Consider the following 17,421-nt stretch of genomic DNA (forward strand, 5'->3'; position numbering starts at 1 on the left):
TATATATATATATATATATATATATATATATATCATAAGTACAAAAGAAGACACTAAGTCGCTTGGATAGCTTAAGACACAATTTAATAGAATAGAATAGGGACACGACCCTTAAAAATGTAAAATATAAGTCCAATCTACTACATCAACTTAAAGAACATGTTGACATAGGAAACCCTTGAATCATAAGGGCTCCTTTACTTGAACTTGAGAGATCTATCCAAGCTCTTAACTTAATGACATCCTCTTCACATCACCACGTAAAATTTGTTTAAAAAAATGAAAAAGAATGGTATTAGTACAAGAATGCACTAAGTATGGCAATCATGCGAAAAGATGCATTTAAAGAGGACATTTCATGTGAAATTATGCAACATGTCTTTTATGTAAACTTCATGAATGAAGGCACATATAAGCTCAATATAGTTCATATACATCTTGTGGACATGGATACTACTCATAATAGCACATAAATCCATTTATCATACTTTTAGGCATATTTAATACATACCATACATTACCTCTCTTTTATATTACTTCTTTCCTTTAGTAACACTTGAGTGTACTTAGTACAATGTATCACCTTGAGGTCACCTTACAATAGTCTTTCATAATATGATTCATAACGCAACCACATATATTCATAAGACTTAAACACCTCAAAGAGACAAACTTCACACAAGGACCATCACCTAAGACAACTACTATGTCACACTAGTGCCATGTGTAGGTAGCATTCCATAATACTACTTCCAACCAAGAGTACATAAAAAGTTGCCCTAGACTAGGCATGACATACTCAACAAGTCATAACACTTTCGCTCATAATTTGACATAAGGAATATACTTCATAGCAACAAATAAGGACTATTTCCTTTACTAAAACCTTATTCATAACTCATTTAGTTCATACCATAAGTAAACCACCCTCATAACCCCTTCACAAGCTTACTTCTGCAATGTACACATGGACTCCCATACCCCCACATATACTAAGCAATCCCATTTAGAAGCCATAGGTGTAATTCACACACATACACATAATTCATGTATTAGTCATAACAAAGTCACTTAACATGCATTCATACAATTCATAGATAACATAAGTCTTTACTTCATAAGAGGCTCAAACCTTATCCTTTCTTGAAGTCATCCAGTGCAATACGTTAATAGGGTCCATATTCCTACCTATGCTAAGTACACTTCTAAATGAATTTAGATTAGAATTCATCTTCTTACCTAAGTTAATTTATTAACCTTGGGAGACATAGCCGTACCCGACATAGACCATGTGAGCTACATGGAATCCTGTATTCTACTCCCACACCGTAAAGAGAGGGTTAACACTTGCCTAAGGTGCAACAGTTTTTATATAGCTATCTAGGTGGAAACCACAAGTATAACCTACGGGGGCCCGTAGTTATGGAACATAGAGATTTCTTCTAGAAATCTTCACTTTCTAACGTGGATGTTTCCATTTAATGAACAACTATGTTGGGAACCCGGACTTGCTAAATATGAAGGTTCTATTTATGGGAAGACGGACTTACTAACGTGAAGCTCCCATTCTAATTTGTCATGTTTACTAAGTGCTAGGATCCAACATCCTTTTTAAGTATATTTAAGCACTTATTGTATTAATTCATAAGGAAGACTTTAGGAGCTTGCTCCTTCATATATCATAAAGCTCAAAGGATTATTACATGAGAATGTCCTTTCAACAAGAACCTACTTCATGTGAGATAGTCCTTTCACATAGTCATAAAATCATACATCACTTGTATGTACAAAGAATGTGATAACTACTGTAACATTCCGGAAACTTTTATGTCTAGTTAAGAGCCCAATAGGTCTTGATGAATGTGTATTGGGGATACATAGGGATTCCAATGCCAATATTTAAAATATTGGGCATAGTATAGAAAAATGGCTAAGGGGTGTTAGCCAATTTCTATATAATACCCAATTAAGCAAAAATTTGGGGCATATTAGAAAATATTGGCTTAAATGGTGTTAGCCATATATCTAATTATTAAAGAGCTTGTTTAGGAATTGTTCCTGCAATGAAGACCGTAAACTAAAATGCTCTTTCCTTTAACTCACAAAAAGGTATGAGGCATCCAAGTGTCAAGCCTAGATACCATGTCACATGACCAGTTAAAATGATCATGTAGAGTAAGCAATGCCCAAGGACATAGTGAGGATCCTTGGTACAATAAGTAAACATTACCAAATTAACCATAAATAAAAGATAGTTCGGAAAGTGCAACAAACCCATGTGAAAGCACATGTGCAAGACATGTGAAGAGGCTGCCAAAGGAAGTCACCACCCTAAACAAATTCGGTTAGGGTAGTTAGAGGGAATAACTTGCACAAGGGACCACTCCATCTGGGGACTCACCTCCCTACAAATTCTAGACTCTAACCTACTGCCCTAAATAACTGAATAACCTATGACTAACCGAATTGGACCCATTAGTGCACCCGACAAGATAGGACCAAAACCGGGTTGATACTAATATAGCACTAGTTAAAGAGAAAACCCAGTACCTAACCTAGGATGGTTCAAAAGGTTAGTTATAGTCCTAAAAACTTATGTATAATTTAGTAATTCCCCTACTTTACCTAACTAATTAATTTAGAAAATTAATTAATTAATTTAAAAGGGCTAAAACCGAAACTAAAAAGGAAATTTTAAGATTTCGGTTAAGACAAGAAAGGGACAACCTAGTACCTAATCTTGGATGGTCCAAAGAGTTAGTTAAGATCCTAAATACATAAGGTTACTTTAGAAATTACCCTAGGATACATAATTAATTAATTTAAAAACATAATTAATTTATTTAAAGGGATAAAACCGAAATCACAAAGAAATTTTAAGATTTTTGTTAAAACAAGAAAAAGACAATCTTGTACCTAACCTAGGATGGTTCAAAGGATTGGTTATGGTCCTGACGACTTAAGGTTACTTTATTTATTACCTTATGTCACCAAATAAATTAAATTAGCAATTTAATAAATTAGTTTAAATGATCAAAACAAAATTCTTACACTAACCTAGTACAACTCAAGAAACATCCTAGTACTTAACCTAGGGGGATGGTCCAAAAGGGTTAATTTCGGTTCCAATAACTTTAGGGTACTTAAGTAATTACCCTAGGTACCTAAATTAATTAAATTAAGGATTTATTTGATAAATTTTAAGTCAAAATGTTGACCAAAACCATAGTCAACACCAATTTCAAGATTTGATTAAGTGTTATGTTCTCCGATGTTTAATCAACTTAGAAGGGGCTTTTTTGTAATAAATTAATTATTTTATTAAATTAACTTATTAAAACTATGTTTTATAATTAATATCAGTTCTTAAACCTGAAAATCACGTTGAAACTCATAGAAAAGGCGACGCAAAAATAGCAAGCAACGAACGAAAGAAAAACAGAAAAATTTATCGATTTCTCTAGGGCGATTTCAAGGTTTCTTCATGGTTTTGTTCAAGGTTTTGTTCGTAGATTAAGTTCTACATATGGTATGGGTTTCTAATTTGGACTTTCTTATCCAAGCGAACTTTCTTTCGAATGATTCAAAGATCTTGAAAACTAGGGATCTTTCCCGTCATTCTTGTCAAACTCCTTTCCCTAGTATCCTTTTTACGATTTAAATGTTGAATAGGTTAGAAATCACATTGTTGGTTTGTGGTGCTGTCTGATATTAATGTGTATTTTATTAAATAATGATTGAATCAATCTATTATTTGGACTCGTTTTATTCTAAGTGTTATTCTGTGAATTAAAGATATGTTCGAAAATGTTATGTGTGAAGATGTTAGGGTATGTTGTGCACACTTGCTGTTAATATGACGTTATAAAGATGATATATTTATCAATTTATAATATGATTCTTTCCAAGATGTTTAAAAAAAATTTATGCCTAAAGTTATCTTATAAGGTTAGCTAAAAAGGATCTCTGTGAAATCATAATTTGAGTGAATGTTTGCCTTATGTCAATAAAATGTCTAACAAAAACATAGTTCAAAATTTAAATGGGAATTGGCTATAATGTTATCTCTAAATAAGTAAAAGATTGGATAATGCATAATGTATAAAAACTTAAGCATGTCGCACATGAAAATGGGCTTATGCCAACAAATATGGTTATGAAATCTATGCCTAATTGTTTATGCCAATACTAATCGTATGCCAATAAAATGGCTAACAATATATTGTTTAAAAGTGATGTATGTAAATGGATATAATATTATGTTATATAATTAAAATATTTTCTAATGGTTCATAGATAATAAATTTAAATATGAATATACGTTGAATTGGCACATGCCAACAAAAATGGTAATGTAGTTTAATATTCAAATGTTGAAGCGAATTGTAATCATACGCCAATCTTGTGTAGTTAGAGTATCAAATGATAATATAAGCACTTCTAAACTAATTCAATGAACACATAATCAAGGGCATGGCACTCATTGGGACAACTCTGAACATGCTCTAAAAGAATGACATATGAACTCCTGAAACTCATTGAATGAAGTGCTCATCGTCCAAGATATTATTTAAGAGATTAGATATACTCTTCCTAATTCTGGTTTATCTGTAAGAACCTCTAATTTAAGTGTTTTAGTGGATTTGTTGTGGTAAGTTCCTAATCGTATGTCATATAATAGAACCATGTGAGTTAAAACGAAGTTATGTTGCATTTTGTGTTGTTGTTTTATTGTAGCATAAGCATGTTTTCTGTGTTTCATGATTTGTGATGTGCATTAGGTTAAGTGTGACTGAGAAGGAAGTTCCTCGATCTTAAATATGAAGTTTCAGATAAGCTTGAATGTTATACATCATCCAGGTAAGTGTGATTCAGATATTCACAAAGATTAAGGTTTCAAGCATGTTAAAGTGTTTTAGAAAATCACCCCCTTCTGTTTAAAAATGATGTGTAGTGTCATTCAGGGAATAATGATCCTAAAAGGGGGGTAATGTAACATTTCGGAAAATTTTATGTCTAGTGAAGAGTCCAATAGGTCTTTATTAATGCGTATTGGGGATAAATAGGCATTCCAATAACAATTATTCAAAATATTGGGCATAGTATAGAAAAATAGATAAGGGGTGTTAGCCAATTTCTATATAATACCCAAATAAGCAAAAATATTGAGCATATTAGAAAATATTGGCTTAAAGGGTGTTAGCCATATATCTAAGTATTAATGAACTTGTTTAAGATTTGTAGCTGACATGAAGACCCTAAACTAAAATGCTTTTTTCCTTTAACTCACAAAAAGGTATGAGGCATCCAAGTGTCAAGCCTAGATACCATGTCACATGATCAGTTAAAATGATCATGTAGAGTAAGCAGTGCCCAAAGACATAGTGATAATACTTGGGAAGATGAGCAAACATTCCCAAATGATACATAAATAATAGTTCGTTAGGGAAGTTCAACCAACCCATGTGCAAGAACATGTGCAAGACATGTGAAGAAGCTACCAAAGGAGGGGACCACCCTAACCGAATTCGGTTAGGGTAGTTAGGGGGGAAAATGTGCACAAGGGACTACTCCATGTGAGGCCTAACCTACCTAAAAATTCTAGAATCTAACCTACTACCCTAAAAAAATAAATAAACTAGGACTAACCGAATTGGACCTATAAGTGCAGCTGACAACCTAGGACAGAAACTGGGTTGACACTAACCTAGTACTAGTTAAAGAGACAACCTAGTAGCTAACCTAGGATGGTCCAAAAGGTTAGTTATGGTCCTAACAACTTAGGGGTAATTTATTACTTCCCCTAGGTTACCTAATTAATTAATTTACAAAATTAATTAATTAATTTTAAAGGGCTAAAACGAAAAACTAAAAAGGAAATTTTCAGATTTCGGTTAAGACAAGAAAGGGACAACCTAGTACCTAACCTATTTTGGGCCAAAGAGTTACTTAAGATCCTAATTACTTAAGGATAAATTAGTAATTAACCTAGTATACTTAATTAATTTATTTATAAAATTAATTAATTAAATTAATAGGGCAAAACAGAAATCACAAAGCAATTTCCAGATTTTGGTTAAAATAAGAAAAAGACAACCTAGGATGGTTCAAAGGATTTGTTATGGTCCTAATGACTTAAGGGTAATTTTTTTATTACATTAGTTCACATAGTACAACTCAAGAAATATCCTAATACTTAACCTAGGATGGTCCAAAAGGGTTAATTTTTGCTTCAATGAATTAGGGGTACTTTATTACTTACCCTAGGTACCTAAATTAATTAAATTAAGGATTTATTTAATAAATATAAATTCAAAATGTTTTCCAAAACCTTCGTCAACACCAATTTCCAGATTTGACTAAGTGTTATGTTCTTCTATGTTCAATCAACTTAGAAGGGGCTTTTTTGTAATTGGTAATTAGTTTAATAAATTAACTTATTAAACATAAGTGTATCATTAAATATCTGTTCTTAAACAGAAAAATCACGTTCAAACTCATAGAATAGGCGACGCAAAAATAGCAAGCAACGAACGAAAGAAAAACAGAAAAATTTATCGATTTCTCTAGGGCGATTTCAAGGTTTCTTCAAAGTTTGGTTCAATGTGGTTTTCGTAGATTATGTTTTACATAAGCTATGAGTTTCTTTCCTGAACTTATTTCTCCAAGAGATATTTCTTTAGAATGATTAAAATATCTTGAGAACTAAGGATGTTTCCCATCATTCTTGTCGAACACCTTTCCCTAGTATCCTTGTTACAATTTAAATGTTGAATAGTTTAGAAATCATGTTGTTGGTATTTGGTGATGGCTGATCTTTATGTGTATTATATTAAATAATGATTGAATGAATCTATTAATTGGACTCGTTTGATTGTAAGTGTTATTATGTGAATTAAAAGAATGATACTATGTTAAAGATATGTCCGAAAATGTTATGTATGAAGATGTTAGGGTCCGTTGTGCACACTTGCTGTTAATAAGACTTTATAAAGATGATATATTCACCAAATTATAATACAATGATGTCCAAGATGTTTCAAAAAACGTTATTCCTAAAGTTATGTTATAAGGTTAACTAAAAAGGATCTCCGTGAAATCATAATTTGAGTGAATGTTTTCCTTATGTGAATATAATGGCTAACAAAAACATATTTCAAAATTTAGATGGGAATTGTCTATAATGTTATCTCTAAATAAGTAAGAGATATTCTAATGTATAATGTATAAAAACTTAAGCATGTTGCATATGAAAATTGACTTATGCCAACAAATATGGTTATGAAATCAATGCCCAATTGTTTATGACAATACTAATCATATGCAAATAAAATGGCTAACAATACATTGTTTAAAAGTGATGTATGTAAATGGCTATCATATTGTGTTATATAATTAAAAGATTGGCTAATGTTTTATACATATTAAATTTAAATATGAACATACGTAGAATTTGCACATGCCAACTAAAATGGTTATGTATTTTAATATTTAAAGGTTGAGGCCAATACTAATCATATGTCAATCTTGTGTAGTTAGAGTATAAAATTATAATATAAGCACTTCTATAGTAATTCAATGAACCCATAATCAAGGGCATGCCACTCATAGGGACAACTCCCAACATGCTCTAAAAGTATGACACATGAACATAGAAACTCATTGAATGAAGTGCTCATCGTCCATAAACGATATATGAATCTAGTACAGTAAAGTAAGTAAGTAACGTGAGTTATAACATAATTAAAGGGGCCTAACGTAAGTGACTAGAATGGGTGTTAAATGAAGTGAGACAAGTCTCACTTACCCCTAAGATACTATGTTAAAAGAATACTCACGTATGAAGGTGTTAGAAGGTGTGAGCCAGCCTCATTAACAACAAAGGATAATATGTTAGGAAAATGCACATTTCATCAATGTAATGTAAGGATGACCAGTCATCAATAGAGTAAGTAAATTTCAACCTAGAAGCAAGCCTCCATAATGCTTGAGTCAATAGTAGAAGATAAAGAAGAAATGAACATTCACGTAAAGGGTGAGTAATTGTAAAAAACAAATGTAACTAATGTCAATGAATGTGGTGACAACATGATAAGAGTCTAATGTGAAAGATGAGAGCAATCTTAAATGAACCTAAATAAATGTTACCAAAACGTACTCACCTATGAGAATGTAAAGATAATGAAGAGATCAGTCTCTATGTATACTCTAATGAAAGTATTGACACTGATGTATAATTAATACAAATGATGAGATGAGAAATCATCTATTGAGGTATGATGTCCTCATATTAGAAGCAATCTTCCATGATGTATGAGTTGAATGAAATGGAACATTATACTGAGCACCCATAGGCTAGCTATGAGCGGTGATGCCTTCTTTCGAGACGAGCGGAGGTTTACATAACTCTCATGTGATGAGACATTCTGACATGCAAGGTATGGGTCCCCTTACATATCCTAGTCTTTAAACCTATACTGCCAATGTAGGGATCAGGCGGGGTTCAATTCCCATCTAGATTAGCATGTTTTGGGTTACTTTGGCCATTGATTCCACCTCCTTTCTGTGTGGGTTAGATTCATGATGCTCACATGATCTATGTCGGTTAAGGTTGGAGTTCCTCAATATATGAAACATAACTAAATTAATGATACCGAAGGTGTTTGTGCAAGACAATCAGAAGGTGAAATAAGATTCAAGTAATGACATTAGGTCATTCTTTATCATTGCACTTCATGATCCTGATGAGAGTCTTAAACTTCATCCTAGGTATAGCTGGTGCTTACATAAGCCTACGAATGAATGAAATGAATAATGTGAAGTACGAATGAACGAATGAAGCAGACTCTGTGTTTGCTAAAGAATGCCCTCGGGTTGAGGTCGCATATGTTAGGCCCTCACTTGAGATGTATTATGCTACATCAAAGATTCCAAAGTCTCATGTATATGAAATGTATAATATATTAAACATTAAAGTAATGAAATCAACAGTATGATCAATAGAGAATTTCTTATGAAAGGCAATAAATATATAGTGTAAAGAATGACTCACTATAAGATTGGGAAATTATTCCTTATTCATTGGATTACTTACATCGATTCATTATGGGTATGGGAATAAAATGAATCATTTGACTTGTAAGCATAACATCGTACCAAAGGAATTATTGAACTACACAAAATGAAAAAGAAAAAGACTTGAAAAATAATCTAAGTGTACAAAGAGGTGCTATCGGCCTAAGAGGATCAAAATCTAAAATTATGTTGATGATACTAATCTATTTTAATCATATAGAAAATTAGTTGTGTTTTTTGAATTCATTAAAACATATCATATTCATACCACAATTCACAACCAATGAATTACGAAAGTCTAGTGACTAGACTTTCCAAAAATAGCATTTCGTTTAGGAAGAGCTTTCATTGATCATGCATAGATTTATTTGTATGTGTGAATACACCCATACTTAGTACAAGCGGTGCACTAAACCCCTATTATTTACTATTTTTATAGGTGCAAGTTAGAGGATAGGTTGACGACACTTGCAACGGTTTGGACTTCAGCATTTCTCCAAACCATTTGGTAGGTCCTCATAATTTTGAGGATGCTACAGATTTAGTCTACCTTTGTTATAGACACAGATAGTGGATGTTGTCCTAAGCGTTTCTTTTGCATGTTCATTTCGAAGATTTGTAATAAGCCCATGTTTGTCAAACTATTCATGATATATTCATCTTCAGTTTTGAATTGATTCTTTATGTTAGATGGTTGTTCTCTTATATTGAGCTTCTTATATGATGTATCTAGTTAATAATTATATGAAGTTTATATATACTTCATACATATAAAATGTTTTAATTTTTATGCAAATTTAACTAGATGAATTTTATGATGCAAGATAAGGCTTGTATGTGACCTCTGAGAGATCAACGACGCTGGTTGCGATCTGGATTCCAAAATCCGGATCGTGACATCTACCTGCCCATTACCCTCTAATCACACATGTTCATAACTTCATAAATCATATACTTACATGCATAAAAGTAGGTAATGATTCATAGGAGAACTACCCTTTCTTTAGTTATCATGAATCTATCCTTTTCATAGTCATTCATGAAGTGTGTGTGTGTACATTGGTCGACGTGATCACATAATGGATTAATACCTAAAGTTAATGAATTCACCCTCCAAATATCACAACACATGTACAACCTTTCCTCAAGTCTCAAGTCATACACACATATAGGGTATTAAGGACATAGACTACACACACTCACATTACATCATAGGAGACACTAACATATACAACATTAAAATAGAAGATTCCTAGCATACTTTGACACACCTTTATATAGGGTTCATATAGGTAAGGGTCATACTACTAGTATATTCTTCATCACTAGCCATATAGACAACCTAATCCTAACATGATTATCGCACATATACATATAACATCATCCACACCTATATCATATAACTAGTGTCGAAGTCTATACATATATTTCACGTTCATCAATTCATTTAGAACATGACTAAACATATATGTTTCAAGAACATGAGATTCATCACAGATTGCATCTAATGCTTTCAAGGTCACGATCATAATACATATACATGCATAAGAATGTAAGCACCACCACCATAAGCGGACCATACCTTTCGTATCCCAAGACCACACCTTTGAAGTTAGGGTCAATCTCGGATCGCAACTGACCTACATTATCTCTCGGGGGTCTTGTACAAGCCCTTACATATCATTCATCGCATATACATAATGAAAAGTAGTGCGGAATTAAAATTTTTCATAAAACATTTATTAGACTTTAAACACTCTTTCGTATAAAATCATAGGAAATACTAAGTATCAATCTCACCAAAATTAAGACACGAGAATATTTTTTGGACACGGCCCATACACAATACGAATATAGAAAATACTTAGTTTATTACAGTAATTCAATAAGAAACATAAGACACATAACAAGTCAACTCTCCCCTCTCTGCTCCATTACCAGAACGAACGAACGAAAGAGGCAGACGATGGCGGATACTCTCGCAGCTCTGAGGTCTTTGATGGCTTCTCACTCTCCTCCTCTCAATGCTTTAATCGTTCCTTCCGAAGATTATCATCAGAGCGAATATGTTTCTGCGCGAGATAAGAGGCGCGATTTCATCTCTGGATTCACCGGAAGTGCTGGTATAGCGCTTATATCAATGAACGAAGCACTTCTGTGGACCGATGGTGGCTACTTTTTGCAGGAAGCTCAGCAGCTTAGTGAGCAATGGAAGCTCATGCGTATGGGAGAAGACCCTGCACTTGATATTTGGATGGCAGATAATCTGCCAAAGGATGCAGCTATTTGTGTTGATCCATGGTGTATATCAGTCGATACTGCACAGAAATGGGAGCGTGCTTTTGCTAAGAAACAGCAAAAGTTGCTTCCAACAGCTAGAAACTTGGTAGATGAAGTCTGGAAAAATCAGCCACCTGCCGAAACAAATCCCTTGATCGTGCATCCTTTAGAATTTGCTGGTCGCTCTGTTGCAGATAAGTTGAAAGATTTGAGAGCAAAGCTTGTAAAGGAAAAAGCTCGTGCCATAATAATAACAGCACTAGATGAAGTTGCCTGGTTGTATAATGTTCGTGGAACAGATGTATCATATAGCCCGGTTGTTCATGCATTTGCTATTGTGACATTGACCTCGGCCTTCTTGTATGTGTATAAAAGAAAGTTGTCATCTGAGGCAAACTCTTACATGAAGGAAAATGGAATTTTTGTACGGGAATATGGTGATGTTAGCTCAGATACAGTCTTACTTGCATCTGATCAACTCACTCCTTCCTCAGCTGACAAAACTCCGGCCGGATTGAATACGGAGACTAATTGTGGCAAGGATACAGGAAATGGTGAAATTCAGACAGTAGAGCTTGTGAATGACCTCATTTGGGTTGACACTGGTGCATGCTGCTTTGCTTTGTACTTGAAATTGAATGTTGATAAAGTCCTCCTTAAGCAGTCACCATTGGCCCTTGCGAAAGCCTAAAGAACCCTGTTGAGATGAAAGGATTGAAGAACGCCCAAATTCGGGATGGAGCAGCTGTCGTGCAATATCTCGCCTTGCTGGATAGGCAGATGCAGGAAATCTATGGGGCTTCCGGTTACTTCGCAGAGGCTGAGAGTATGAGCAAGAACAAACTAAAGGATTTGAAATGGCTTGTAGAAGTTTCTGCAAGTGATAAGCAAGATGAGTTCCGGGCATCTAAAGAGTATTTCAGAGGGCTGAGTTTTACAACTATTTCATCTGTTGGTTCAAATGGAGCCATTATCCATAATTCACATGAGGCTGAAACATGTGCTGAACTTGACCCAGATCAAATGTACTTATGTGATTCAGGAGCACAGTATCTGGATGGAACAAATCATATTACACGGACTGTTCATTTTTGAAAACCTACTCCACATGAGAAAACATGTTACACTGCGGTTCTCAAATGACATATTTCATTGGGTAATGCACGGTTTCCTTATGGAACAAATGGTTATGCTCTTGACGTTCTTGCCCGAATCCTTTATGGAAGTATAGGCTTGACTATAGGCATGGTACAGGTCATGGGATCGGGTCTTACTTAAATGTCCATGAAGGACCTCATCAGATTAGTTTCAGACCATCAGCGCAGAATGTGCCACTACAAGTTTCAATGACAGTCACAGATGAACCTGGTTACTACGAAATGGAATGTTTGGTATAAGATTGGAGAATGTGCTTATTGTAAAAGAGGGCAATACTAAGTTCAACATTGGCGACAAGGGTTACTTGGCATTTGAGCATATTACTTGGGCACCATATCAGAGGAAGTTGATTGATGTTAGCCTTCTGGTGCCCGAATAGATCCAATGGTTGAACGAGTACCACTGTAAATGCTCGGAAATCCTCGCTCCTTATTTGGATCAATCTGAGATGGAATGGTTGAAGAATGCTACTGCACCCATTGCAGCTTGAGATGTTCAGTGCTCTTACCCTTTATTGAATAAAGTTTGTAAAATTCAGCATCCACACTGTTCATACAATAAAAAACCTATACTCATTATTATATATATACTCATTACTACATTTGGAGATGGTGGTCCTGGGAAAAAATGAAAGGGTTTTATTTTTATTTTATTTTTAAAAAAAAGAAACATAAAGGACATCTATGCCCTCGAGTCAAATGAGGACATACTTTGACTTCACTAAATGATTCTACGATCAAAGTCTTGCTTCCCAAATGCTCCTCACCTACCAACAACTATAGAGATAGATAAAAGCATTGATTAATACAACCACATTTACTAAGTATCGCATAATGCATGAAAATCATGAAAACTGACATTTATTGGTTATATGCATCTTTTAATTTAAATATCATAGTATAATCATAATAATAACATTTATTAACTTAGAAACACATAAGATGACGTTCAAGCAATTATTCACATTTTTAGGCAACATTATAGTAAGCTTAATTCACTGTACGGTGAATCGCTTCACTGTTACAATGAATTGTCTCTCTTTCCCTTTCGACACTTCCTAGCTTGTAGTCTTCTTACTAAAAACTATCCCAAGACTCAATTAAGCAACACTAAGAGAGACCGCCCATACAACCTCCCTAAGCATGCCTAAATTACTCCCAAGACTACTTATAATAAGACACATACACACTTACAAGAAATCAAACATATGAACATGAGATTTCCTCTACTAAAGGTGATTCTAAGTCTCACTTGAGTGAGTTGTGAAGCGACGGCCCATACAATACCATATACATACACTTAAGAGATCCTATTGAGTACCTAAGATAGAAACATTTTCACTTAACACAACAACACATAGGTAATATGACTTTCTCCTTCCAAAGGTTATCAAAATACTTACTTAAGTAAATCAAAAAGATAACGTCCAAAATTGACCTCTTCAAGACTAGCTAAATAATCCTTAAGACTACCTATGTTTAGATCATGTATACATAATAAACCATTTTCCCTAACTAGAGTCATCCATAAAAATTATCTACGCAAGATACGAAGTGACCATTCTTATACCCCCTACACACCTAACTAGACAACCCTTAACTACTATAGATAAGTATTTATTCATTTAACATACTTTCATAACTTAATTCATTATATTCATTAATTTATCTAGGACTCATTCATTACATAAAGGATATTCAAATAATAGTCTTAGACAAGACCTAGGGACTCTCACTAACATCTTCAAAGCCTATTGTGCAATGTCTAGATAGTATCCCATACCACCACATAAACTTCGTAGAACTTCTCTAATGCTAGTAGGTATCCAATATGATGAGAATAGACAACAACCAACATAGACCATGATAGAAAGATATGGAATCCGAAGTTCTAACCTAATCCGATAAGGGTGTTCTACTTGCCAATGGTAGAACTTAGACACATCCCATGTTGGCATATCGTTGAGGAATATAAAGAGCATGCTTTGTAATCTAGTATCATTATTTAACTAGAACTACTTCCCTTACCACACTAACTCAGTGCTAGTGTTTGTTCTCATTGAATAATTTACATTGAAGGTTCATATAAAGGGGTTCCATATCAAGTTTATTACCCAATCACACTTACCCTATCAAACAGATCCTCTAGGTCTACCTTCCAATGGAGACAAGAAGACCATCATGACTTTCCTAAGGATTTATATGATGCCATTCCATCAAATAAACCTTAAGTCATTCATTCCTTTACTTGAAGGATACCATTACGGCTTTCGACTTCAACATTCATAACCTTACCACTAGGTTCAAGGTTTCACATAAAATACCCTTTTAACAGTATTTAACGTCTCATGTTCTTTATACATACAAGACTAAGAGGCTTTAACATCCTAAGTAAAGACATCACATATTCCCATTCATACATGCATCAAGTAAGGGAAAAAGTCAACCAAGACAACGCAAAACATACTTCACCTTAACACATATTACACATCATTCTAAAAACGCATAGAACCAACTATTATCTTCTTTAAGTTATGCTATACACTGTCAGGTAATCATTAATATGAACATCATATACTCGTATAGTCAAGTAGAAATAACCAATGATAAACCCTATGACCATACACACAAAGCCATAGTCATAGTCTTACATGATCACATAAATAACATCAATGGAAGAACATATAAACTTTCACATTTCTTATCATGTAGTTAGATATTATCATACTTCACATAATCAACTACACAAATAACCACATTACTTCAAGTAGTTGCCAACAAGGCTATGATCATCATAATACATAAAGTAACGCCGACAAGGCACATCCGTTGCAAGTAAAACACATAACACTGCCACCATACGTGGACCATACCAATAACGACATAATTGAAGTCTAATAGTAATAGAATAAAAAAAATAGGGAAGCATACCACCACTCCATCATCAACACCTCAATCCAATGCTAGACCATCCAATTCAATACCATAAGGCCCTTACCAAAGGCCATGAACATCTATTCATTGCATAAATCATAATATTCAATCAAACTAGGTTAATTATACATAGATTTATCAATAAATACAATCTATACATAAATTGAATCGAATTCCTACATCATTAGATAACCCATAGAAAACTACACCAGAATTCATAAACATTAAGTAAATATTAAGTGAACCATAAAGTAGTAAAAAGCTAGGGTTCATCAATTACGTGGATTCCATGCATAGATCATGAAATTGGACAATTCAACTTTGAAAACTTTAGAAAACATCTTTGCAAGTTGGGATCCTTGATGAATAGTGTTTCAAGGATCAAAAATAAATGAAGTTAATTCTTCAATTTGACGAAGAATCTCCACTCAATTCTCCAATCCAAGCCCTTCCTTGAGTTTTTGGTCGAATGGAGTTCTAGAGAATCTCTAAGGGAATTTGGGTTTTGATTTTGAAAAATGAAATCTTCTAAATGTTTTAGGCTTATAAACACATTTAAAATACCTAAAAGGCCCTTAAGGAACCTCCAATACACTTATTTGGACCTGCGATGAATTTACAACATCACCCCTTAAACTTATGAGTGACTGCGCAGGATTCAGAGACCATCGACGGTTACCAAACGATGGCCCGTCCCTTGACCGACGGACCGTCCTCTTGGTCCGTGGTCTGGGAATGAGGCTTGTCTTTGGATTCCTCTCCCACACTCCTAAGTTAAAATCGATGACGAATGGGGTGTTGACTAACCCACTAGGCGTCGATTCCCATCCATTTATAGGCTTACTTGGGCATTCGTAGGCACCAACATTGGGACCTTCTTCAAGGACCCTTAGATGGTCATTAGGGATGTTTGACTAGAAGTTTCCAATAAAAACATGTTATTGCATGATTTTAGCACTTATATGATGAACTTCATACAAAACGAACACATAAACTTGATGAAAGACGCTTAACCACACAAGGTTGTTTCAAGACAAAACTTTCGAATGTCATGGACGTTCTTGGACGTTTGACCTCCAAACTTCACAATAATTTACGCACTACCTATATACACCATGATAACTTATTTAAGGACCTTATAACCTCATTAATAACACATGCACACATACAATTATATATGAGTAACATCGGTGACTTAGTTGTCAAAAAACTTGGTCGTCCCTTGACGTGTGACTTCCAATGAACCTAAGCTCTTAGACACTGCCTCTAAACCACCTTATAGAGAAATTTAGGACCTTAGACCATCAAAACAACTATATTAAGCTCTAGCTTCCCCTAAGTCATTTTCGGGATCTTTTAATACCAATCAACAAAATTCAATATACATTCTAAGCTAATTATAGGAAATAGGTCAACTTACCAAATATCCAAGATAATGATCATATTGATCAATTCCCAATAATTCATAATAAATAGATATAACTAGTTATAGAAATAAGCAATTCAACACAATCTAATCATAATTCTATAAACATGAAATCAACATCACAAGAACAACATTATAGGCTAATTTATGATATTAGGTGGATCATGGGTTTTTCATATAATTGGATCAAAATTCATCATAAAATCAGTATCTAAACATATATTCATCATTACGATGCTTTTGAATTAAATTTGAGAATATGGAAACAGCTTTGAAAGGACTCCATAGATGAAAAGTTATATACGGATGAAGGATCACCATAACTTCTATATTACAAAGCCCACGTAAATATTAGAAGAGATCTCAAAGAATCGACGTCCATAGCTTGTTCTTGAGCTTGGACTTCTATGGTTTTGGGTTTTTTTATTTCTTAATGGATGTTGGGGTTTTGGCTTCGGAAAAGGGTTAAAAAGGTCCTACAAACAGTTTATAACTGTCTCCCTAAGTTACCAAAACACGCCCAACTAGGACTTTTAGACTTCTCCAAAT

The 17,421-nt window shown here is 34.1% G+C and overlaps 1 pseudogene across 1 annotated transcript; it reads left to right on the plus strand.

Annotated features, from left to right (window-relative positions):
* The first annotated feature begins 10,980 nt into the window (after positions 1-10,980).
* LOC107005466 lies at positions 10,981-13,158 on the plus strand (annotated as a pseudogene). Its single transcript, XR_001454890.2, has one exon. The product of XR_001454890.2 is annotated as an aminopeptidase P1-like (transcript).
* The last annotated feature ends 4,263 nt before the right edge of the window (positions 13,159-17,421 follow it).

Source organism: Solanum pennellii, chromosome 12 (genome assembly GCF_001406875.1).
Source record: "Solanum pennellii chromosome 12, SPENNV200".
NCBI lineage: Eukaryota > Viridiplantae > Streptophyta > Magnoliopsida > Solanales > Solanaceae > Solanum > Solanum pennellii.